Source organism: Canis lupus, chromosome 32, assembly GCF_048164855.1.
Source record: "Canis lupus baileyi chromosome 32, mCanLup2.hap1, whole genome shotgun sequence".
NCBI classification, from domain to species: domain Eukaryota; kingdom Metazoa; phylum Chordata; class Mammalia; order Carnivora; family Canidae; genus Canis; species Canis lupus.
The window spans coordinates 17,149,677-17,175,593 of record NC_132869.1 but is presented as its reverse complement, the minus strand read 5'-3'; positions in this window follow the sequence as shown (position 1 = coordinate 17,175,593).

Sequence of the window (25,917 nt, the reverse complement as noted above, 5' to 3'; positions counted from 1 at the left end):
TGGGCCAAATTATCTAAGCGCTTTAGAACTTATTTTCCTCATCTTTGAAGGGCAACTATTGGTATATATCCTTCACCTTGTTATTAAGGTGAAATGACACACATTTTGAAAACTATCTACCATTGAATCAATGCTCAAGTGTATAAGCTTCTCTCTCTTTGTTGACCGTAACACCTAGGTATAGGCTGGACTGTCTTTCAGAAGGATACCTGTCTGCTGGGCAAGCTTTGCGGCATGACAGCAGCAACAGCCACAGTGTGGATAACTGCAGGGACTTGTGTTTGATAAATCATAATACCCAAGGTTGGTAGACCTGGGTTCTAGTCCTGATTCCTTCCTTTACTAGCCTAATGACTATGAGCAAGTCACCTCACCTTTCTGAGTCTGCTTCTGCATTATCTCTAAATACCTATTCCACCAAATACACAAAATGTTCAAAAGAACTATAGAGAAGCTAGCGCCCTTTCAATGACAAGGCTCAGTGTAGACACATCAGATCAACAATGTCAAACTCCCTTGGTCAGGTATCAGCTCCAGAGGTTGCTCAGTTGGGGCTTCTACTCTGTAGGGGGCACTGTCCTTCTTATCCTATTCTGTGGACACTGGCAAAAAGACAACACAGACATGTCTCTGAAGTAAAAACCAGGACCAGGAGAGGCCCAAACTTCCCAGATCTGGCCCAATGTCATGGGCTCCCAACACAAAGGATACAAAGGATATTCATAAATCAGAATTTAGCCGGAGTCTATAACAGATCTGTGGAGATACTCTTAGGATCATTCTTGGTATCGTGGCCTAGCCAAGGTCCCCCAAATATGAAGCTAATCCCTCATTAAGCAAATCTTATACCCTAATATTCATTTATTAAACATTTACTACATTAATGAAGGTAAAGCAATGGCATCAAGCAAACATGAAATTCTGCAAATATTATTTATTAAACCCATTTTAAAGATATGGGAACCTCAATTGCTCCAAGGCCATTTAGTTGGTGAGTGACAGATCAGTCTGTCCACTTTGACTCTGCCAGACTGACAACCTCACACTTCCTATAAACAACATATTTATAGGGGTCTGGTGTGGTCCTACTCATGTTGTTTGTGTTTCTGATAAAAGAAGAGTTTACATTTGAAATGAAGATTCAATATGATGTATGGGGATATGTCACTTCAAGAAAAATAAACATGCAGAAAACCACTTTTTTCCTAAAAAGATGTACCAGCAGAAGGGTATTCCAGTTTTATCTCAGAATCTATCATACGATATTACTAAAGATCAACTTTCCATAGGATATCCAGTATACAATTTGAGTTCCAAAAGTCTGATTGATGCAGATTTTTGTATTCTGTTACTATTTGACTACAGTCAGTATAAGATAGTGTGTAGTCAATAAAATAGACACCATTAAAGGCAGAAAAGAAACTGTATTGGTTCTAAAAGTGTATCAACGCAACCATATACATAATCATTAATTTTACTAATATTTTGTGCCAAGTGTCAAGGAAAAAATTCAAAATGAGGCCAGGTTTAAACAAAAATGAGATTGGGTGAGGGGTAGGAGGCGACCACAGTCTACACATTCTTTTCTTTCTTATTTGGCTCAGTTTATATGGGGAAATCACAGTGAGAAAACAGTTTGATGAAAATATTCCTCAAAATCAATAGACATATATAATGTCTTGACCTAACAGTCTGGGTCATAGGACCCAGGAATGGTGGAAGACAGGAATGACATTAATATGTGGAGGTAATGTCTGGAAGACATTTCATGAACCAGTGAACATTCTTAGTCTGAATGAATTTGAAAATTTGTTACAGAAGATATTCCATTCATTTGGATAGAAGGGAACCATCTTTCAAAGATGATATGACATGCCCCTGTTATATTCACATGGTTTGGGTCACAGATTTTGCCAATTACTGCACAGCCTTTAAAGTTTTCATCTCATATCAATTTTCTTCCATTCACACCTCAGGCCAGAGGTGTGAGGGTAGTATCTTTCTTTCCATGTGGCCTTATCCCAGGAAGCCCTTTCATCTGGGGGAAGGACAAAACAAAGGAGCACAGACCATAATGCTGAATGTGCTGGATTCCCAGAGAAGCCCACTTTCTGTACTTTTAAATCACAGAATTTATTTATGTTCTCTCTCTCCTTTCTGTGGTCAATGACACGGGTCAAAGGCATTTAATCAAACCCTTGTAGAGAGATGGGTCCCATCACCATGCAGTGCGACGATCTAATTTGTCTTCTGTCAAAAAATGTATTTTGGGAACCGAGCTGAATATGATAAGTGTGATGTCTTTTTACGGTCACTGCTGAAATATGTGTACGGCACAGATTTGCTAGGCTCATTATTTCATCTGTCTCTGGGTAAATATTGAAATTGTTGTTAGCGTGGATACTAAATACTGAGGAAACATGGGGACATGTTTTCTTTATTCCACTCTGAGTTTAGCTAGTGAGAGCCAAAACTACCTTCTCATCTCTGAATCAGAGTAATTGATGACCAAGAAAGCAATGCAATGACAGGAAGGTCTACGGACCAGATGCCTAATTGCTGCTGGAGAAATAATAATGTGAATGAAGCTTACAGTTAGAAACAAAAACAAAAACAAAAACTCCTCCAGCCAGCAGGTGGTGCCACAATTTATAGTGTTTGGCTACTTTAGGCTTTATGAACAGCTTGCTAATTGTTTTATCAATTAATTTAAGTGATGTGATTTAATTTCTTCTGTTGTATAACAGTGGTTTATTAAAGAAATCATATCCAGCTCCTTGGCCCTGGATGACCAGCTCATTTGTTTTGTTGCTAACAATTTCCAGGTATCCTCTGCTGAATTCTTCATCCACCTAACTCCAAAAGGAAGGGGCAAGTTTGTTCTTAGGTGTTAATCAAGAGCAGATATGACCTAGATTCTGAACGAGACCCTGTGTCTCAACCTTAAATCTGAACCTGTAAAGTAAGAAGACAAAATGATGCCCCATTCTCAAGGTATTGGAGAAACTCTATCTTTGGTCCCATGTAGGCTCCTTTCCCCTAAGACCATTGAGTTTTTGCTGTATGACAGACAAAGCCCTGGTCAGTCCTCAAGTATTCTCTTGTGTATAATGTATATTATTTTCTCTGCCAAAGAAGTAGAGAATAAAATAACACATGAGATAAGGAAGGGAAGTGAGAGACATACAAGAAACTTGACAAGAAGGGAAAATTCTACCTCTGAAAATAACTTCAGTCAGCAATACATCTCCTAGCACTTACAGAAGTCCCTGATTAATTTAAGTTTGGAGCTCTGAAAGCTGTATTTCTTTCTTTCTTTCTCTTTTTTTTTTTTTTTTGAAAGCTGTATTTCTAATACAAATTAAAGAATTGAGCTTGGCTGAACTGATAAAAAGAAAAAAAAAAGTTTGTTGCTTTGGGATTCCCCATTTGCCCAGGTGTCAAAAGTTACTTCAATCCTCTGCATTGTTTTTTCTAGAAATACCCAGACCAATACTTCCCTCTACTGCTTGAAAGCAATTCTACAACATGAGTCGACCAGAATTATTTATACAAAATAGTGTGCCTGTTTTACAGGTGTAGAAACTGAGGCATAAGTATTAAGCTGACTTTTGCAAAGTAAAGTCAAAAGAAAAGTTTAGATTATTCAAAACTCTCACCTCTGTGGAACACCTCTTTGTAAGTGTAGGCAAATTTACCTTTCTGAATGTAAATCTTAACCAAATGACTCTATTAAACAAAGATAGCAAAAATAAATCTTTGAAATAGATTCAAGAAAAGAGCAGAAGTGACAAATTATCAAGGAATGTATATACCACAAGCCTGGGTCTAACATTATACTGATAAATCAGAACTTCTGTGGATGCACCCTGGATACTAGCATTTACTGAAATTCTCCAAGCAATTCTAATAAATACTAAGCTACTAAAATGCAATACTGGCCAGTAGGGTTTTTGAAAGCACTAAAGAAGGGAATAAGGGTAATATCTTTTTTATTAAATTATTATAATGTTTTTTCAGTTTGACTACTTGATAGAAGCATGTAGTAAATTAATATACACTGATATTGCGGTCTTAAATTAATGCAAATATTTGCAATAGTCACAATTACTGGGCATATAAACACATAATTTAGGAATTCTGAGTAGATATTGATATCTGTTTTTTTTTTTCCCATTCACAATTTAGCTGCACAATTACATTTGTTCAATAGGGGCAGACAGAATGAAAGTGCAGGGGTCAGGGTAATAGGATCTGTATGACCCACCAAGTAACCTATTGCACAGAGAGCCATCTCAAGGGCAGAGTGGCTTCTAACTAGTCAAAACCTCCTCTTCCTATCAGAGGGGTCACTCTACTAGTGTCTCATATTACTTGCTATGAAAATGACTTCTCAAGGAAACAGAGGCTAGGACTGTTGCAGCAAAAAGAATTCTGGCTGAGGAGGAGGATCTGGGATCATCACTGATAGGTTAAGGGCTAGATCGTGAGCAACTACCCACACCAAGTAGCCATGGTGATGTCAAGAAGTTCTGTGGGTAGGAATATGGTGCTGCCTTTATTCACTGGAGAAAAAAAACGTTTGAACTACTGGGATAATCATTCATATCACCATCTGTGAGCCTGCTGCTGTGTAGGGGAAAAATAACAGGCTATAAACACATGATTTACCTGCAAAAGCTTTAGAACTGCAATCTCAAGCCTTATAGACACAGCTCTATCTTTTATTTAAACAGCCTTTTGTTTCCATCCAAGAAACTATAAGCAATTTATAGATACAGCTGAACCTCAAGGTTCATAGGAATATAATCTTGAAAAATATATGACTTAAAATCATGTAACTGAAAGTATTAAAATAACTTTAAATTAGTCTCAAAAGCATGATGGATTCATCATATTTTATGAAGCAAAATATTTATTATTTTTTGTTTTGTTTTTTTGTTTTTTTGAAGCAAAATATTTAAATGCAAAATCTCACAATGACATTAATAATCCTAGTCAAATGTTTGTTATGAATTATAATTTGATGAAGTTACAAATTAATAAGTTGCTAATTAATTTTTGTTACAAATGACATAATTGTTTTATCTATGACTGGTCTTATCTGGCTTTGCAGGTAAGCAGTAGAAAATCTGCAGAGTCTAGGACAGGGAGTCAAGGGAAGTGTTGAGTGAATGAGCCTGGGAAGGGTATGGAAGCTGGGATAGAAAGACCATTTCTGGGGACAGATGAGAGGCTTAGAGGGAGATAAGATCTTTGGTCTTAGATCTTGGTATTTTGGTCTGGTTTACTCGCTGTGCAACCCTGAGCAAGTTTTTTCATCTTTATGACTGCTATAATCTGAATGTGTATGTCCTCCAACTCCCATCAAATTCAAATGCTGAAGTCCTAATACCCAATGAGATGGCAGAAGTAGGTGGGGCCTTTGGGAGATGTTTAAATCATTAAAATGGAGCATTCATGAATGAGATTAGTGTTCTTGTAAAAGAGGCTCCAGAGAGATCCCTCACTCCTTCCACCATGTAAAGATGTAGTGAGAAGGCACTGGCTATGAACCAGATAGAGGGATTCTATCAGACTCTGACCATGGTGGCACCTTGATCTTGGAATTTCCAGTCTCCTGAACTTTTAGAATACAGTTCTATTTATTATAAGCCACCCAGTCTGTGGGATTTTTGTTATGGCAGCCTAAATAGACTAGCACAATGACCTTAGACTCCTCATCTGAAAGTAGTAATAGACAATAGGTCATAAAATTGCTTTAGGGGCTAAATTTAAATGATGCATATAAAGTGATGAGCAAAGTGCACAGTAAGTTCACAAAAAATGGCAACAACAATAATTTATATAATTATTCATAGCTGGTCTCCACTGGGTTACTTAGGAGATCATTAACTATCATTTAATAAATAAAGTTTTCTATTACAAATTACAGTGCATGGTACAAATAGGCGACAATGTAAGGAGCAATGTAACTACAAATCTACCTGGAATACCTACTCCACACCTTTTAATTACTAACTCATATTTCAGGCCACTGTCTACTTTACTCACATCACAATTCTCATGGTCTGTATCATGAGGGCTCGTGTACATCAAGTAGCTATTTAGGATATTCTTGGCGGTGTTTCCCATATCCCCCCCAAAGTAAATCTTTCACACAGCTTGTAACAAATATTTTGAATCAGTCTTTGATAACCACATCTCCAAATTTGGTGAAAATATGTTCATCAATTTTCATTATTTGTGGTAACATGGAAGCAGAAATATATTTTTATTGGCAGTAGTTGACAGTATTATTATTTCCTAAATAATGCTAGACATCTATAACCCAGAGGGATTTGGGCTTCTGGGATTCCTCATTCTAAAATGAAGGGGGTTGGGAGCCTGGGTGGCTAGGCAGTTGAGCATCTGGCTTCAGCTCAGGGTGTGGTCTTGGAGTCCCAGGGTTGAGTCCCACATTGGGCTCCCTGCATGGAGCCTGCTTCACCCTCTGCCTATGTCTCTGCCCCTCTCTCTGTGTGTCGCTCATGAATAAATAAATAAAATCCTAAAAAAAAAAAAAAAAAAGAAAAAAAAATGAAGGGGCATCTGGGTGGCTCAGTGGTTGAGCGTCTGCCTTTGGCTCGGGGTGTGATCCCAGGGTCCTGGGATCGAGTCCCACATCAGGCTCCCTTCAGGGAGTCTGCTTCTCCCTCTGCCTATGTCTCTACCTCTGTGTGTCTCTCATGAATAAATAAATAAAATTGTTAAAAATAAATAAATAAAATGAGGTCACAAAAAGGCCCTCCCTTTCCCATTCAGAGATTTTCCACCTTGTAGCCTTGAGATAGGGATTTGATAATCTGACGTTTTTGTCAAGAGTTGTAAGAAATGCAGGAAAGGGGTTGAGACTTACCAAAATAAAATTTACCTATTTTTCAGTTTTGCTTCAGGCTGGTATAGAGGTCTCAATTCTGATAGAAAGGTATTTCTTTCTTTGGAAAGAATAGAGTATATATCTATGCCTCTTCATTGCTAAACTTTGGGAATTTGTAATGATAACCCCAAGATAGAAATCCAGGTTATAATCAGATCATTCATTTTATTTTTATGGAAACACAGGGTATTAAAGTGATGCAGTAGTAGGTAACTTTGTTAAACTAGAATGGACCAAAGTATGAAGATAATGATTGTCACACTTTGGAATATGGATAGTGGGGAATCTACAAAGGTTTTAATGATATTGGAGTCCTGGTTTAAGATAACAATCTGACAGCAGTTTACAAAGAGATAGAAAACCAGGAAAGACATTTATTGTAAATGGCTCCTATGGGAATCCTCTATGTCCTGTGCAGTATTTGCATCAGAAGAACAGAGTTAACCTTTGGAGACGTAGAACCTACTGGAAACTGACTAAATGCCAAAGGGGGCCAATGAGGGAAGCATGAGAGAGTAGGAAGTTTATGAAGATTCCAAAGCTTCAACAGTGGTTGACTGGCAGTAAGATGCTTCAGTAAACAAAATTAAAAGATACTAATTATAGTGGAAAGTAGACTTGATTTTACATATGTTGTTTGAAGTGCTAAAGGTTGTCACAGAGTTGGTCAAGAAGCTTTGGGCTAGAGATCTGGAGCTGTGTAAAGAGATCAGGGTTATACAAGTACACTTAAGATTCATCTATTAGGGAGATACTTGCCACCAAGAAATGCATTAATTTACTGAGGGAGGGAGTGTAAAATTACAGGAGGAAAAGGTAGTCAAAAAAGAGAGTCAGAAAACAACAATGACAAGAAAGTAGAAATTTCAGAAGGGAACTAAATAGTAGTGTCAAGGTTGTAAGGTCAAAGCAAATGATCACTGAAAAAAAAAAAAAAAAAGATTACTGAAAGGGAGCCAAGGGTATAGATTTTGTTTGACACTGAAGGCAGGAGGAAAGAAACAGGCATCAGCTTGGGCAAATGACAAGCTTGAAACAAGCTATTTTTTTTTCCGTTTTAATTTTTTGTTTTTGGTGTGGGGAAGATGGCATAAGAATTATGCAGAAAATGCCAGAGTAAGAGAATGGTTTATGGAGCAAGAGATTAACAGAAGCAGCAAGAATGAAATCCAACAAAAGAGAAGAAAGGATGAATTCTGGCAATAAATAGGAACACTTCTATCTCACTGATGAGAAAAGAAGAGATGGCAAAGGAGTAATAACTTGTGAAACGTTAAGAAAGAAAATTAAGGGAATTGGGTCCTATATGAGTTCATCTATTGAAACCGTTGAGAAAGAACTGAAGAGTGGAATTGTGAGACAATGGAGTATTTAAAATCATTGCTGGAAGTTTGGCTGATGCCAACTAGTGATGAGTAAGGGGATTTCAGTGCAGCCATGATGGCTCAAGTGAGTAGAGACAGTTAAAATGCTTTCTCAGCTGTTTAGTGGTCCAGAAGTCAGAGAATCCAATGATCTTCTGAATTAGAGACCAATAAGGTGGGAGGATAGAAGGTCAAGTAGGCAAGACATCCTTGTATCATCCTGACTCCAATGTTGAATTTTCTGAAAGGGAGTTCAGGCTAAGTAGAAAGTAGAAGAACAATGAGAAAAGGGTGACAAATCAAGAAAATGAAGGATACAGATGATAAATATCAGATTTAGGTGAAGGGTAGGAACTTCTTATCAGAGGTGAATGAGGACCGTTTCAAATACTGATTAAATCAAAGATACAAAGTCACTATTGCTTGAGGTAGAATGAAAATATAAGTTTCTAGAGCTGAGAAATAGAGGAGTAGATATTAAATTAAGGGAGGAGCTTGAACTCCCAGAAGGGAGGCTAACCAAGAGGTAGGTTCTGAATCACTGAGGACATTAGAAAATGTTGGTAAATCTTCAATGAAATAATGGAGATGTTATAAACATACAGGGAACAAGCATTTCAAAAAATGTATCTATTTCCATTGAGTGAATGAAAGGCTGGATGGATGGCCCCTGATGAGACAGGACCAGCACTTTCAGAGACAACTAAATATGGCTTAGGTACTGCTTAGTCTTTGGCCGGCTAGAGAAAATATTGAATCTGAAAGTATAATAAATTAGCTCCTATGTTCCATTAGGATACATTAATATCAGTAATCAGAAATTTAAAAAAAAAGAAGTTTAATGAAAAAATGGAGGTGAGTCCCTACTGTTTTCATTATACTCAATTTTCTAGTGAACAATTGTTTCTAACTCCTTTGGAGAATTTCCTTTAGGAGACCAAGTGAAAAATGTGTCTATAAAAGAAATATTGATTAGTTTAACAATCTCATTAAATTTGATTAACCTTTTAAGAGCATTAGGTAGATCTTTAAACTATACAAAGTTGAATAATACTTTTATGTGCAATGAAGGGCACATTTTAAACACCTCAGAAATTTATGAGAATTGGGTATTTATAAGACTAAAGTTAACATTTAGAATTTTAAAATGTGTCACTCTTCTGTATCCTACTTATTTTTAAGGTGATTCAGAATTAAAATTTTGCCTTGTTTTTAAAAATATTCATGAAGGGGATCTCTGGGTGGCGCAGCGATTTGGCGCGGGCCTTTGGCCCAGGGCGCGATCCTGGGGACCCCGGATCGAATCCCACGTCGGGCTCCCGGTGCATGAAGCCTGCTTCTCCCTCTGCCTATGTCTCTGCCTCTCTCTCTCTCTGTGACTATCATAAATAAATAAAAATTTAAAAAAAATATTCATGAAGAGGATGATAAACTACACTTAGACAAGAGAAAATAGACAGGTTAAAAAGAGTCCTAGGGACCTTGTTTCCCTTATTTTCTTACCGTTTCAAAATTCTACATCATCCCACTTCTGATCTCACAGATTCATGAACAAGATCTAGTAACAAGAGTTCTAATATAAATAGTAAAAAACCTTGTAAGGAAAAGGACCAAAATCAATCCTAGGAATATAGCAGCTAGATCCTCCATCTTCATATCCTCAGGAAAGTAAGTTCTTAGGCATCAATACAAAGTTGACCGACTATGTAAGTCTCAATTTACAACCAAAGCATAACACAGGTTTTAAAGGAGAACAGAACTCATCTGTAAATAGAAAACCTTTCTTGTATTTTCCTTTCCTCTAAAACAATAATGTATAGTAAGAAACATTGATATTTCTCTGAATGGATGGTTGCAAGAATGATTCTTTATGCAATTCCTTTAATCATGCATGGTCATAAGAATGACTTTCAGATTTTCTATTTCCATTTAGAGCATATTTTTAAAATAAAAATGGTAAGGCATTAGAAACTTAGTCCCTTATGTAGTTGCCCTCTAAAAAATTCAGTATTTTTATTGACTGTCCATTGTATTTTCTTCCCCTGAGATACTCGTATGATAATTGAAGCATGGGAATAGGTAATCAAAGACTGGGAATCATCAAACATTATTACAAAACCCTAAAGACCTGCTATCATGTGTAGAATGATTCATCAATTGCTCTGTGTGTGTGTGTGTGTGTGTGTGTGTGTGTGTGTATACAATCTCTAGATTTTTTTTTATTGCATTTTGGAGATGAGAATAAAAACAGGGAAAAGATGCAATTACTTTTAAAAAGGGAAAATGATGCAATTATTTTAAATTATAATAATATACTGCCAAATCCTTCAAAAGCTGTTTATCATGTAAAATAAGTTACAGTATTCATTAGTCATGTATACTGAAAATTCCTCAAATTATTTATCAATAAATTATGCCCAAGATGCATAATACTTAACATGAAACCTCGTGAAAGTTGACAGAAGGGCTTTTGACATGTCTCCTATTTGTGACTTTAACGTTGCTGAGACATTTCTTCATGGCATTTAAAACTCCTTTTGTGACTCGTCATCAGCTGTTTTACAGACAGCAGTGATCTCTATAATATACATTTTCACTTTCTGCATGGTTGAGGGAGTTCATGTGCTATATCCAATTTTAAGGTAGAGTGCAAGATTACATTTCTAGAATATAGAAAGCCACAGCCATCGAAACTGCACTATTGCTGTTGATAGTAATTCCTACTATTTACTGTTTGATGGACATTTGTGAAATGTAGAGAAGATAGTGCCAAGATGATCGTCAGGCCTCTATAATAACTGGTAGTGCATGTTGTCAGCTGTAGATAGGCCTGAACCTGCAAGCACTTGGGTACTCAATATACTTTGAAGTCAGCAGCTTCTTTGCTTTTTGGAATGGAACTGACTTTGAAGAATATGTTACAGAAATATATGAAATACCATTCTGGCTGACTTTCTTTGTCTTGTTGAAGCCTTCATGTTGCATACACTTGAGGCTTAAATTTTCCATTGCAGATTTTATTCAAGTTGAAGTTTTGCAAACTATCCTCCATTTCCAACAGCCTTGCCATGAATTTTACATAGGACTCCAAAGTACTTTCAAACAAAAAGTCTAGGATAGGCATACTAGAAGAATAATTATAAGTATGAATTTTGGGTGAGGCTGACTTGGGATTAGACCTTAATTGGTCTTAGATAAATTACTTAGGTTTCTCTGAACATCAGTTACTTTGTCTTTAATGTGGGATCATTGGTTTCTACCACCTAGGATATAATGATGTTTTAATGAAATAATACATATGAAACAGCAATAAAGAGTTTCTAATAAATAGAAAATGCTCAGAACTGTTAGCTAGTATAGTTATGAACTCACATACATATCTGGGCCTCTTTTCTTAACTGTTGTTCAGTTTACTGACACATTCACTATCAGGGTCTCTCTAAATGGTAGGGTATGGCAAATCTGCCTTCAAAGTCCAGCACTGGTTTCTGGTTGAAACATATTATAAGGTGATCTTCTAGCTAAGATGCTGTGCTTTTATAATTTTTCAATTCTAAAGAGAAACCTCCATGTCTGACCCAATAATGTTTTTATTTGCCAACAACAACAAAAAAAAGACAAAAAGACCACAAGATGAAAAGATCTAGGGGTGAAGGTTGCTGACAAAATCTCACATAGTGCATTTCTCTGGCAGAGGTATGCTTTCAGGAGGCATGATTTTTCCCATTAAAACACCAAACTTTGAGAATGGGCCATCGTTCATCTGTGCCTTTTGCTGATGTGTCCACCATCTCTCTGTTACAGAATGCCAAGTCCAAGGGATGAGAACCTCTCATGAGGAACTAGACCTCAGTGGATCTTTGAAGAATCTTCATTATGGTGGTTGATTCTTACCTGAACTCAATTCCTTTGTCTGCAATCTTTTTTTATTTGAAAATCAAGTGTTTCTTTCCAAACTCTGCCTTTAAGGCTGGATGCAGAAGAAAGCTTAGTTGCTTTTCTTGTCCCTCCTGCTCAGAGGACCTTGGTAATAGATATGGAGGAATTTAACCCTTAGGACAAAAAGAATCTTACTTGGCAAATAACTAAACCAAAGTTGGGAGCAAGACATTCATCAAAAAATATGCAAAATGTTGATTCTTTCTTTCTTTTTAAAGGTTCATTGTGTACTCTGTAACATTGTGCTCTTCCACTCAAGGGACACCGGTTAAAGTTATGTCAGCGTTTGCACCATAAAGCCCCTAGTGTCTAGGTATTCAGAGCTGCCTACAAAAATATTTGTGAACACAGAATACAGTATTCCAAATTTCATTATCTGAGTATATTTTAAAAATTCATTTGAAATCAGTATTTCCAGAGTTTTAAAAATGGTTAAAAGAAGCAAAGCCACATTCAGGTTTCAAGTAGTTTTTCAAAACATCTTTATATATTGCTTGGAAAGGCATAAAAATACAGAAAGGGCTGTGTAAAAAATACACACAATTTAAGGTCCTGGCTAAAGATCAAATGTTCAGGGAGCTGGGACGAGCACTTTGTGCATTTGCCTCAGAAATGTGTACTTCCCTCCCTTGTGGACCACATGTGGGAGAGAGCTTTTTAAGTATTAATCGCAGTTTTATTTTTGCTCCCTTTGCCAGGAATTGGACAGGCAATTCTATATTTCAATGTTGTGGCTCAGTGGGATCTTATGGAAGACATCTCTGGCTTTTATCCTCTATCCTAACTTAAGTCAAGTTTAGATTTATCTGGCTTTCAGTCTATTTTGGATTTTTTTCTTTCATTCTGGGTAGTTTCAATTAATAGTATTTAAATTGGATATTTCTAATTCGGATCTTCTTATGCTTCTGTGGCCAAAGTTACTCATGTGCTTTCTTACATTAGATGACCTGCATTATTGCAATCATAAACACTAATTAGAAAATTATCGTGTCCTTGAATTTCCATTTATTGCATTTCATGACAGATTCTACAACTCTGAAGCCTAATATCCAGCATGTGTGATCAAGACCTACCATATTAATAACTAGCTATAACAGAAAGAAGTAGGGCCTAAGCATGTGAGTTTATGAGTTAATTCAACCAGTTGGTTTACTTTTTTAAACTGTTCTCTGCTCCAGGGAGGGAAAAATTACGTAATTTTTCCTGCTACGTAAATGAGGAAAAATTAGAACACTGACCAAAGAAAAAAGGAATTACACAGAATGAAATTTCTTTGGCAGAAATGAATAACTAAGCTCATTTTGAAGTGAAGTCACACATATTTATGTATTTATATGTACACATATGTTCCTATATGTATGCATGGGTATGTACATGTATATATACATACATATGTACATATATATATAAAATTTCAAATGGATAGACTTAATTAGATGAACTGTAGTCTTCATTTATAAGGTATTATTGTCCTCTGTGTGGCTCTCTTTTATCTTATTTTAATTTAAAGTATAATAAACTCACCACTAGTTCAATAGCTAAAAACATTACCATTAACTTACATCTATTAGTAAGCACCTCACTATTCCTTGCCTCTCCTAAGAAATAAATAATACCTTGGATTTTGTGCTTATAATTTCCTTACTTTTTAAAAGAATGTAGTTTTGAAATCACACTTGTATATGCATATATTTATAAATAATCTATTGCTTAATTCTACCTATTTTTTTAGTTTTATGATGGAGTACCACATAGTCTTCTGTGACTTGCTTTTCTTCACTCCACATCATGTTACTAAGAATCATCTGTGTTGTCCATAACTCTAGTTTGTTTTTTTCTCATTGACATATAGTATTCCACTGTGAAAATACATCATGTTATCTATCCAGGCTCTTGTCAGAGTTTCTGTCAAAGGCATCCTGGTTGTTCCTACGTGATGTTATTTGAGAAGAGGTGTAGTAAAAGACTACTGAGAAAGTAAAATGAGTAAATGATTATAAAATACTCTGATATCTGCTGTTAGAGGCAGGGAAAGCTTTGCTAAAGACAACTAGGAAACCTCGTAGAAACTGATGAAATATTTACACTACTACTGAACAATTAGAAGAAAGAAATTTTATCAGCATATGCCAAGACCCAGTAACATAAAAACTCACAGTGGGAAACTGTAGGTAAAATCAACCCAACATGGCAACTGATAAGAGTGAAAAAATAGAAGTGTTAAAAACTGTAAGCCCTCAGGGTCCCACACTGATAGGTGATGTGTTGTGAAGAAATATAAGCTTACCACTGCAGAGACATTTGTGTGTGTGTCTTTATTCATTGATATATCCCCAGGACTTTAATATATAGTGAACACTTTCAATAGGCATTTGTTGAATATCTGAGCGAATGAATAAAAGGATAGAGGAAGCAATGCATATCAGTTTCCTAAGACTACCACAACAAAGTACCATGTACTTGGTGGCTTAAAATAACAGAAGTTTATTCTCTCACTTCTGGAAACCGGAAATCTAAAATCAAGATGTTGGTAGGGCCACGCTCCCTCCAAAGACTCCATGGGAGAATCCTTCCTGGTCTCCTCCAGCTTCTGGAGGCTCCAGGTGTTCCTTGGTTTGTCCAAATATAACTCCAGTCTCTGTGCCCTTCCCCTGGCTTCCTTCCCTGTGTTTTCCACTTCTTTGAAGGACATCTATCACTGGACTCAGGATGATCCTATCTCGAGATCCTTAACTTAATTACATCTACAAAGAGCTTTTTTCCAAATAAAGTCACATTCACAGGTATGTGTGGTTAGGACTTGGACATATCGTTTTTGGGGCCACAATTCAATTCCTTACAGAATGTCACTTCTATGCTTAAAATCTTTCAATGACTACTGTCTTAGAGTAAAATATTAATTCTTTTAAGTAGCCTATAGGACCCTATGAATCTGACTACTGTCTATCTCTCTGTCTTCATCTCCCTCTCCTCTCCACATACTATGCTCTGATTACAACAGTCTTCTAGAATTTCTTTCAGGCCATACTTTTCCATTAATCCTTCTGCTGTGGCTATCTTCCTTCTTCTCTACCTCTGTCTCCTCTTTGGGTTTCAGGATTTCTTCTCTGATCCTCAAATAAAAATTATCCTACTATAGCCCTACACGTTTAAATAGTAGAAAGCTGCATTAATCAAAAGTGTCTTCAGAAAGGGAAAAGTAGATAAATATCTAATGGTATATACATACTATGGAAGTCCATGCAGGGCAGCCCCAGTGGCGCGGCGGTTTAGCGCCTCCTGCAGCCTTGCGTGTGATCTTGGGGACCCGGGATTGAGTCCCACGTCGGGTTTCCTGTAGGGGGCCTGCTTCTCTCTCTGCCTGTGTCTCTGCCTCTCTCTCTCTCTCTCTCTGTGTCTCTATGAATAAATAAACAAAATTAAAAAAAAAAAAGGGAAGTCCATGCAGTTGCTTTTTTTAAAAAAAAGGTCTGACTATGCACTCATATGAAAAGATCTATGAGTGTGAAGTGACAAAAGCAAGTGACAAAATCAAATGTATAGCATGATCCTACTTATAGTAATAAAAATAACAGGGATCCCTGGGTGGCGCAGCGGTTTAGTGCCTGCCTTTGGCCCAGGGCGCAATCCTGGAGATCCAGGACCAAATCCCGGTGCATGGAGCCTGCTTCTCCCTCTGCCTGTGTCTCTGCCTCTCTCTCTCTCACTGTGTGCCTATCATAAAAAAAACAAAAAAACAAAAAAAACAAAGCAGATATGCCTATATAGCTTTATGTATATATGGCAACATATAGAGAAACAAGAATAATATCTCCCAACTGTTGACAATTGGGAGGAAGGCAGTGAGAGTAATGAGGAGAAGAAATTCTTTCATATTTTCTCTGAATATTTCTGTACTCTTTCAACCATGTGCAAAGAAAGAAGTTATGTATTACTTGTATAACAAAAATAGTAATGATAAAAACAAAAAAGAAGTAAAAAAAATAGTATGAAATAGTATGATTTATTCGAGGATGTACAAATAGAACAGTAGAAAAGAACAAAAAGCCTAGTAACTGGTGCACACATATTGGAGATTTAGTATTTGATAGAGGTAGCCTCTCGAATCAGCCACAAATGGATCAGCTCTTCAATAAATGGTACTGAGGCAAGTGTCTGGCAAGTAGTGGGGGTTAAGGAGAGGGAGATAATAGATTCCTGCCTCTGACCATGCACTGAAAGTCAGATGAAAGAACGAGCTAACTATAAATGGCAAAATTACGAGAAATATTAGAAGAATATACAAGATAATATTGGGACTGAAATAACTTTCCTATGCAATACAAACTAGATAATCATTGTTAGATAACTACACCTGGAAAATACTTGCATGGTAAACATTAAAAAATGTATAAAGGTGTTCACTGAACATTGCAACTTAAAATTAGAAATAACCTAAATAGCCAAAAACAGGGAGAGGATTAGATAAAAATGTCATATATCTTTATTATGGTACATTTTTAGCATTCAAAACAATGAAGTCAATCCATATTTAGTGACATGGAAAAGTCTTCAATGTAAAATGCAGTAAAGAAAATTACAGTATGTATAATACAATCCACTTCATGTTTTTAAAAAGGAAGCTATACCCTTCACACATATGAATAGATATATGTGTGTATGTGAGTGCACATGTACATACATAAATATGCACATGTGTATGCACAGATGTATGCATAAATGTATATATGTATGAGCATTAGAAATGTGTGAACATGGGCTTGGAAAAAACAAACACTAGCTTTTACAGTGGCGATCCCCTTAGAGATAGTGGGATTAGCAGGAGGGACATCCATAAATATTACCTGATCAGTAATCGCTTCCTCCACGTTCCTTTAGGGAGCTATTCTTCCCCCCTTCTTCAAGGTTCTTATGCAGATGCCAAACAGAATACACATTCTTTTGCACAGGAATTGAGAAGGATGGTCATATGACTTAAAAAGGCCCAATCAGACTCTTTCCCTGAGATTTTATATATGGACACTGGGGAAAAAAGCATTCTCTTTTTTCTAGGTGCACTATGAGTATGACTTAATCTCCAGCTATCTGAAGTCATGCTACCAATCCCTGCCTTCTTAGAATAGGAGGACGTGAGAAAAGAGAGGAGAGGGGAGAAGGGAGAGAGACTAATCATTTGGGTCTTTTCATCTAGTTGTCTGTTGACTGGTCATGCCTTAAAGTCAGCTCATCCCTGAATCTCTCAATTATATGAACCATGGATTCACTTTTCTTAATTTGATTTAACCGCTTTCACTTGGAACTGAAAGTCTTGACTAAACTAGGCACTTTCATTTGACCGTATGTATTTATAAAGCTTAACTGTCTTTACAAAGAGACTATATGTGTTACTTGTATAAAAATGTCACATTGATTTAAATACCTATTTGTATATTTGTTTAATACTACTTTGCCCATTAGACTTGAAGGCAGGGCCCACTGTAAAAACAGGGCCAATGCCTACTATATAATAGCTGCTCGATGAAAACTTATTTTTAAATAATGTATTATAGAAATATCACATTGGAAATACAGCTTTACTATAGGATGTTTAAAGAGTATTAGGGCTAATAAAGGTGATAAGTATATTATGTACAAATCATGAAGGACTTTTTAAGCCATGTAATACATTCACAGCTAATGGTAATATAGATTTAGCATTAGTGCCATCAATTACATTTGTAATCTAAATTCTTCTCCCTATAAAAATGTACAAACTTAGTTATAGAGAGTCTCCTAACATCAAAGATTCATTAAAATATAATTGTACCTTCCACGTCTTTTGCCAGGTGGAAAAAATGGTTTCATTAGGGTGCATATGAGGCCAAGATAACAGATGTGATTCTTTCATAGGCCTGTTTTCTTCATTGTAATGCACATCCAGCTGTCTGGCAACCTCCACAATGGGAATGGGTGATAGGGTGTTTCCAAGTTGGCAGAGATCCACTAAAAAGAGCTCAAGACATTTTGAGTTGTTGGGGAATATCAACATCTTCATCTTTCTTAATAGAAGACAACTTTGCAAATGGGAGATCTTTTCCTAAAAGTCCCTCTCACTAGCAGAATCAACATCAAAAGTCCAATCTTTATAAAATTTATGTAACTTCTTTCATTGTTGTTCCTGCTTATGGTGCACATCTGTTTATTTTCCTGACATAAGTTGCACATTACAAATTCACTTAGTACACGGATGGAAAATATTAGCAGGAACATTGATTGCAGCTGTCCTTTTCATAGTCTGATATTGTTTGCAACTCTGCCTTGTATACCTTTTTTATGCTTTAATTAAACATGAGTACTCCGACCCATCACTAACAACAATTGCACTTTCTTAGTCTAACTATGGACTTTAGCAGATTTGGGCTTTTATTAGAAACTTTGGATATTTCTCCTAACTACCTTCCTCTTACCTGGCCCTAACTGCCCTAATTCACTTCATGACAAAGCACCTGTTTGGCAACCCTGTCCTTTCATTATCCACATAAACACAGTCCAATAATGCAGACTTGCAAAAAACAGTGTCACTGGCCCTGTGGACTCAGTGTTTCTGGCTCTTTTTGGAAAACAGAATTGTCTTCCCCTATCATGTTAACTGTGACTGATGAAAAAGTTCACAAAACTGGGTGCACAGCAGAGAGCACTGTCACAGCTCTTAGCTATATGAAATATGGCATGGACTGGACTGTGATGCTGGTCATGTGCTATGTGATGGCTGTGATGGCTCAGTGCTATGCGTATCTGCCACTTCCATGAAAGATTTACAAACTAGCTTACTTGAGTTTTCTGCTTTGTTTCTCTCCTCATGTCACAAGTTCTGGACAGTGGTAAAGCCAACCCAATTTAATAGTATCATTCTAAAAAGCTGGACACATAACATAATTGAACCTGACCAAACTCTCTTTGGGTTAATATTGTTAACTTTTCTTTGGTATAGGTCTAATTACAATTAAAGCAGAGTATTTCACTCTTTCTGCAAATATTGTATCATGGACTTGTTCCTGGTGACCTTCATTTTTTTAAGGGGTGGGGGTCATGTCTCTAACTAATTGTGGTTGTTTTATGTTTATTCCTTCTTCCAAGGTTATTATCCACCTCCAAAAATAGAGCATACTAGATACCTTGAGAAACATGGATGTGACCTAAAAAAATGGTTGGTTTCATTCACTCTGACCCATTACCTTAATGTGGACCTAGAAATATTAATCTGCATGTTTTTCAGGTCAGTGGCTCAGATTTGGACCACATAATCAAATTCAGTTTAGTCACAGTGACACAGATATGGCATTTATGTCATCTGAGAACATGGTAAATCTACATCCTCTATATCATGAAAGCCACATCTACACAAACTACAATTTGAAGTAGACTAGACTACTAGATATTCATAGTATTCATATTATCTTCATATTATTCTCAGATATATTTGTCCAGTGTGATATGCTATAGCCATCCTTGTAGCCTTTGAAGAATAAATGGAAAAGGCTTAATAAACAACTTTTCAAATCGGAGTTGGGATTTATCTCACAGGAAAATGCACAGCATTCTCTTCTTCCATCCCTACAATTGTACAATTTGAAACTGCTCTTTGAGTTGACTGCTCTCTTGACAATGAAAGGGTTTGGACTGTATTTTTATTTATTTATTTTTATAATGGGAATAAGGAACATAATAAAAAATGTTTAAGATATAAATAGTACAGGTTTTTTTCTTCCTTCTTGAATGTTATTATGATTGCAGAGGTTTCTTGGGATTTTTAAACCTGATTGGATCCCAGCATTTCCATGTTTGGGTACCCATGCCTTCAGGGACTCTGACAAGGGAATAAAATATTAGATTCACCAACGAAGTGGTAATAGTATTTTAATATGCTTGTAAAGAATTCCAACAGTCTTGGAAATGAAATAAATAAGGATCTTGAGTTGCTATGTGGCCACTGCAGCAAAATATTTAATCAAAACCCAAAGTATCCCTGAAACTACTCCTCTTGGTGCAAGGGCTGTAATGATGTTACATAGGATGTGTCCCCAAAGCACCACAGAAGTACCCCTGCATTGCTACTTATGGGGTAGGAATTTCAATAGCACTACACAAGAAATGTCTCTAAAGGATTGTTGATGGAGCAGGGATATTTAATGATGTTACACAGGAAGTACCTCTACACTGCTACTGCTGAGACAATGTCAAAGCACTACACAATGGGGAATGTTTTCAGCTTGGTGCCAGACATAAGATAACTCTTACTGCCAAAAAGAGACTGAAAATACCCTTCTTGCTGCCAGAGTATGCTTAGAATGCTACAAAGTGCAGAAAAAAATGCTGATTGTTCCAAAAAGGTTGGAAAAAGGAGGGAGCCCTCCTGCATGAGAAGAGTTGCAGGGCCAAGCAAATAGACCAAAAAAGCTATTACAAGGCTAACGTGTAAAGCAGGCAGCCAGAATTGTGGTGAGCTGAACAAAAATCTCTGCAAATTTTCAATGTGAAGTGAACATTAAGCTTTTGCAGACAGGAAGCCCAAAAACTATCAACAAGAACCCTGAAACCAGAAACCTACGCGTTAGTATGAAAGAAACAAGGCAGGGCATTTGCAGCTCCAAGAAACAGAAACAAAAGAGGCAAAGAGTTTAGAGTAAGCCAGCACAGATATAGCATTCCTTTGCCACCAGAATTGAGAGATTTTAACAAATTTTTGCTGAGAAGGGCACGAAGATGGAAATCTGAACACAAGTGAGTGATATTTATGGTCATTCTATAGTAAAGGTGGTCTGATGGTAATTGAATAGTAAAATCCATATAGTTCCCATTCCACAGAGTAGCTTTAATCCTTCAACAAATCCTTTCAGGGTCTTCAAAATGCCCTTAACTAAAAATCTCCTCCGGGTGTTGTGATTGATAGAAATTTGAATAGACTATACTTAACTATTGCATTTAAGACTCTGATGTCCTGAAGGGACAAAAATCAGGCAATCTGCCCTCATCGTCCTTTGTAGCATACATTTATCAATGCAAGCAACATGAAGAATCCAATAGGCCAAATGTTCCATTCTACTCAATCAATGGAGATTACCTACACTTTTCTTTCCTTTGCTGGAAGGCAACAAGATCAGTATAAGATTCAAGATGACCAATCTCTGGTCTCCTCCCACATATCTCTGTAGCCAGCAGGGTCCATGGCTGGCTAGCGAGTCTCTATGGTGAGAGGTAAGAAAATTGTTAGTATTTCTTAAGTTGTATGCAGTTAACCTAGCAAATACTCTGGCAGTAGGTCAAATGGTACCTTCTAATGGACTAGGTAGTTATTTATTGTATCTATTGTTGGTTGTCTGTATCCCCTCATTGTTGGGATTTAAGCCCAAGGCTTATTCTCTGATATATTTCAAACACCGAAAAAAATATTTGGTACAGAGTAATTGCTCAAAATATATTTATTTAAGGTGTTGAGGGAATAAAGTTATCAACCCCAATGTTATAGTTCATCCTTTCTCTAAGGCATGTCTATCTAGTTAATTACAATCACATGGAGCTATGCCTAATAGATTAATAAATAACTTTTTTTCTTATCAAACCAAGAACTCCTCCCTCACTTCTTTATTATATTATATTCTTGCAACGACTCTTTGTAGTCCCTTAGATTTTTATGTTTTCAGTCATTTTCTATTCTTTATTTTTTCCTGATCTTCTATGTCCATGTTATCCTGTCAGCATGTCCTACATATGACTTCTACATAATGGCCCCTACTATATTATTTCCACATGTTACACCGTAGTCTAAAACAGGAACAGCATTTAGCTATAATCCAGCTTGCCAACTCAAATTGTTTGGTAGAGGTTTCCCAGAGGGCTATGCTGAGAAGGATTCTGGTGCCATTCTGAAAGCATTTTGCTTTTGAGTAGGGATACCTGTCAGAGAACAGGTAACTATGGCTTGTCATCCCTGGTCTAAGCCCTCATCAGCTCATGCATTTAATATAAAACTCCTTTATAGTGCCCAAGTTTTAGATCTTTCTTCTTTAATACCTTTAACATAAAATTTTTAAAACAATCTTCCTCAAAAATATTTTATATTTCTTCTCTCTCAACCAATAATTTATAATGGCTCCCTTTGTCATTATGTCAAGTCACATCTTTAATCTAAATTTTAGACTTATTGCTTACTGAATGCCCCTCCCCCATTCTCAGAGGTTTAATCATTTATGATTTACCTACCCAAAATCCTTGTCCTAGTCAAAGGATCTTTGGTTTTCTTGCATGTCTTACTTGACACTGTCCAAGACTTATTATGTCATGTTGCACGCTGCACCTGAAATGGTTGCCCTCCCTTCCCAAATACTCCTCTAATTGCTCAGAAAAATGACTTCTTATAGGAAGCTTTCTCTAATTAATAAGACCTGGCAGGTCACACCTCCATTCTACTCTTCCTCAGGACTCCTAAATTAGCCTTACTTTATTTTATTTTAAACATAATTTTGTACTCACACATAGAGCTGTATCTTTAACAGGGAGTGCTAAACTATACATAGCAATGTACCTATGTTCCTCCCTCAGGTTTAGCATGTAGAAGGAAACAGTCTACAATGATTATAGACTAAGCCATACCACTCTCTCCTCCTGTTCAGAGCACTGCAGACATAGTCAGTAATGGAGCTCAATAAATTTGCAAATTGGAGGTGACTGGGTTGGCAGTGGCCTGACTTCAGGGCCAAGTGATTGGAAACTGCAGCGGCCATGAGTTAAAATAAGCTTTTATCCATCAATCTCAAATTCTTGGAAATAGTCAAGTCTAGTTCCAGAAGAAGAACCACAGGAAATGTCCCAGTGCAAATAATTGGAGCTCTGGTGTCTAAAAAAGCTTGAGTTTAAAACATTCACTACTCTCTAGAATCCACCCCAACTCCTTCAAATCTCCCAAATGTACTTATCCGCTTTATGTACTTAAGTACAGAGCTACTTTGTAACTGTAAATGGGGGTGGCTGTGAACTTAAAGATGACAAAGCCCAGGCTGCACATAATTTTAGACCAGAAAACTGGAAGTGTTTTGTGGCTGCTCATCTCAAAAAAAGGGCTCTCTAATCTTATCTCAACTGCTCTCATCCACTATCTCCAGCCTTATTAGGAAAGTGTCAGGGATTTGAGCCCTTAGAAAAGTCTTTCAGAATGTACTAAACATCTATAATATGGTAGCTTACGATTCTCAGAGGCTTAGGAAATTTAATACCATATAATTCCTCGGAGACGATTTTGAGTCTAATAGCAGAGGCAGCCCCATAATTAGAAAATTTCATTATGATGATATAGACCCCAGATAAAAGTATAAACAAAAGACAATGAGAAAACACAAAGATGCACTTAACCCAGCCCTGATGTTTTAAAAACTTTCTGCAAGAGGTGATATTCAAAGTGGGTCTTTATAGTTAAGTATGTGTTCACTGGGTAAAAGAAGATAGCAGGACTGGGGGAAGTAAGTTTATTTAAGTTACTATGTTTTCATTATGAAGATACAATGAGAAGTAGGATAAAGTTCATCACCACAGATTGTTACAGTGTTATTACAGAATTGAGTTGGATCTATAAATAAATAAATACATATAAGTAAAAAATGGTACAGATAAGAATCTTGGGAGCTCCAGCAGAACTGGAGGGCAGGGAGAGAATTCAGGCAAGGATATGCCATTAGGGTGACATGTGAGGCAGATCTTGAAATAAAGGCAGGACTTCAGTGTGGAAAAATAGTTGGGAGACCATAAGCCAGAGAATAGAGATGAGACAACTCAACAAATGTATAGGATACATGAAGAGTGCTACTTAAATTGAAATGCAGGATAGGATGTCTGAAGGAGAGTAGTGGAGGATCAGTTACAAAAACCAAATTGGGCCCAGCTTGTGGGTAATTGTGACTGTCAGGATAAGGTGATTGGACTGTGTCATGTAGACCATGGAGAGTCATTGAAGGTGTTTGAGTGAGACAGTAATATGATCAGAGTTCCACATTAGATAGGAAAAATCCATCGGACAGAAGTACATCAAACACATTGGAGAAAGAGAGAGATGGAATTAAGGAAGCTGCTTTGAAAGAATTGCTTTCTTCTAAGTGAGAGATAACAAAGAACACAGGCAGTGAAATAACAATGGTAAGAACATAAGGACTTTAAGAAACGTTGTAATGTATGATTCCACAGAATTGCAAACCATTTGCATTTGTCTTTACTTTTTTAAAGATATTATTTATTTATTTGAGAGAGACAGAGAGAGAAAGACAGAGACAGAGACAGTGACCAAAATAGCATAACTGGGGAGGAGAGGGAGAAGCAGGCTCCCAGCTGAGGAGGGAGCCCAATGTAGGGCTCGACCCCAGGACCCTGGAAGCATGACCAGAGCTGAAGACAGATGCTTAACTGATTGAGCCCTCCAGGCACCACTGCATTTGTATTTAGATGTGCATTTCCATTTAGTGGGGAAGGGGTCCTCTTCTTACCCCTGCATTCTTATTATTGCAAATGGTCCCTAGACCTAGTATATTGCAATTATGTGGTTAATAATAAAGAAGCTCCCAATTTACTCATCCCAAAGGTTGATTTCCAAGTCACCACTCTAAAATTCACACTAATCTTATACAGACATAATAAAAATCAGATTTCCCCCATTCCTTGCAAGACGACCTCATAGAGTTATTCTGATGAGATAAGAATAAAGTGTGTAGTGCTTAAAAACTAATTGGTATATACACACTTATTAGTATTAGTGGAGTTCCTGGGTGTCAGTGGCTGTGTATAGACCCCATAGAAGGTCAATTTCTATAACTGAGATGGAGTTCTTGGTACTCAGCACATCATGCCTGCCCCTCACCAAACTCGAAGGGGGATGCTGGATGGGTAATTCAGGATACTACTACTCATCAAATGATGCTCCATGTCCTGAGCATGGTAGAGTCTATGGAAGATTCCTAAAATGAAAGTTTTGTTCCCTGAGAGCTTATAATTCATTTGGTGATATGAAATTAATATGAAATTAATATACACATGAAATGACTTTCAGACCAAGACCAATCAGGGCTGAAGAATGGGATTCACACTTTGAAACACACAGACTGAAGGGAAAGAAAGACATGTTCGTCATTCTTTTTTTGCCCTCCACTGTAGTTAATCCTTGTCAAAGTTCCAATAAAGCCGCCATCATTCATGAAGCCTGGTTTTAGTTCTAGTTCCCTTCTATCAATCCCACACGACCCCAGCTTTTTGCCCTTGGCCCTTTGCTTCCCCTTCAGACTCCAAAGTTGCTTTATAAAGGTCTAATATTAGCCTGACCCTTTGGTTAGCATCACTCTTTCTTTATGATATTTATGGGACTTAAAGATGAACCAGACAGATAAGAACTTTAAACTCTGTTATTGCCCTTCCTTGACACTTCCAACAAGTTAATTGTCTGTTTGCCTTCCTGTGATTACTTTAATTACATGCCATTAGTGACCATTAATAAATGCAAGTGTGTTTGATTTTCACAAATCTTACTTTTCTTACTCTCTGTAGAACTCCACCAAAGCTTTCACATGTGGTCAAAATAGAAAGTGAGGCAACTAAGCACATTCACATTTAACCTTTGGGGCTAAAGTGAAAAATAAAGGATAATTCATGAATGGGCTAATTGTTTTTCCCTGCTGCTGACAC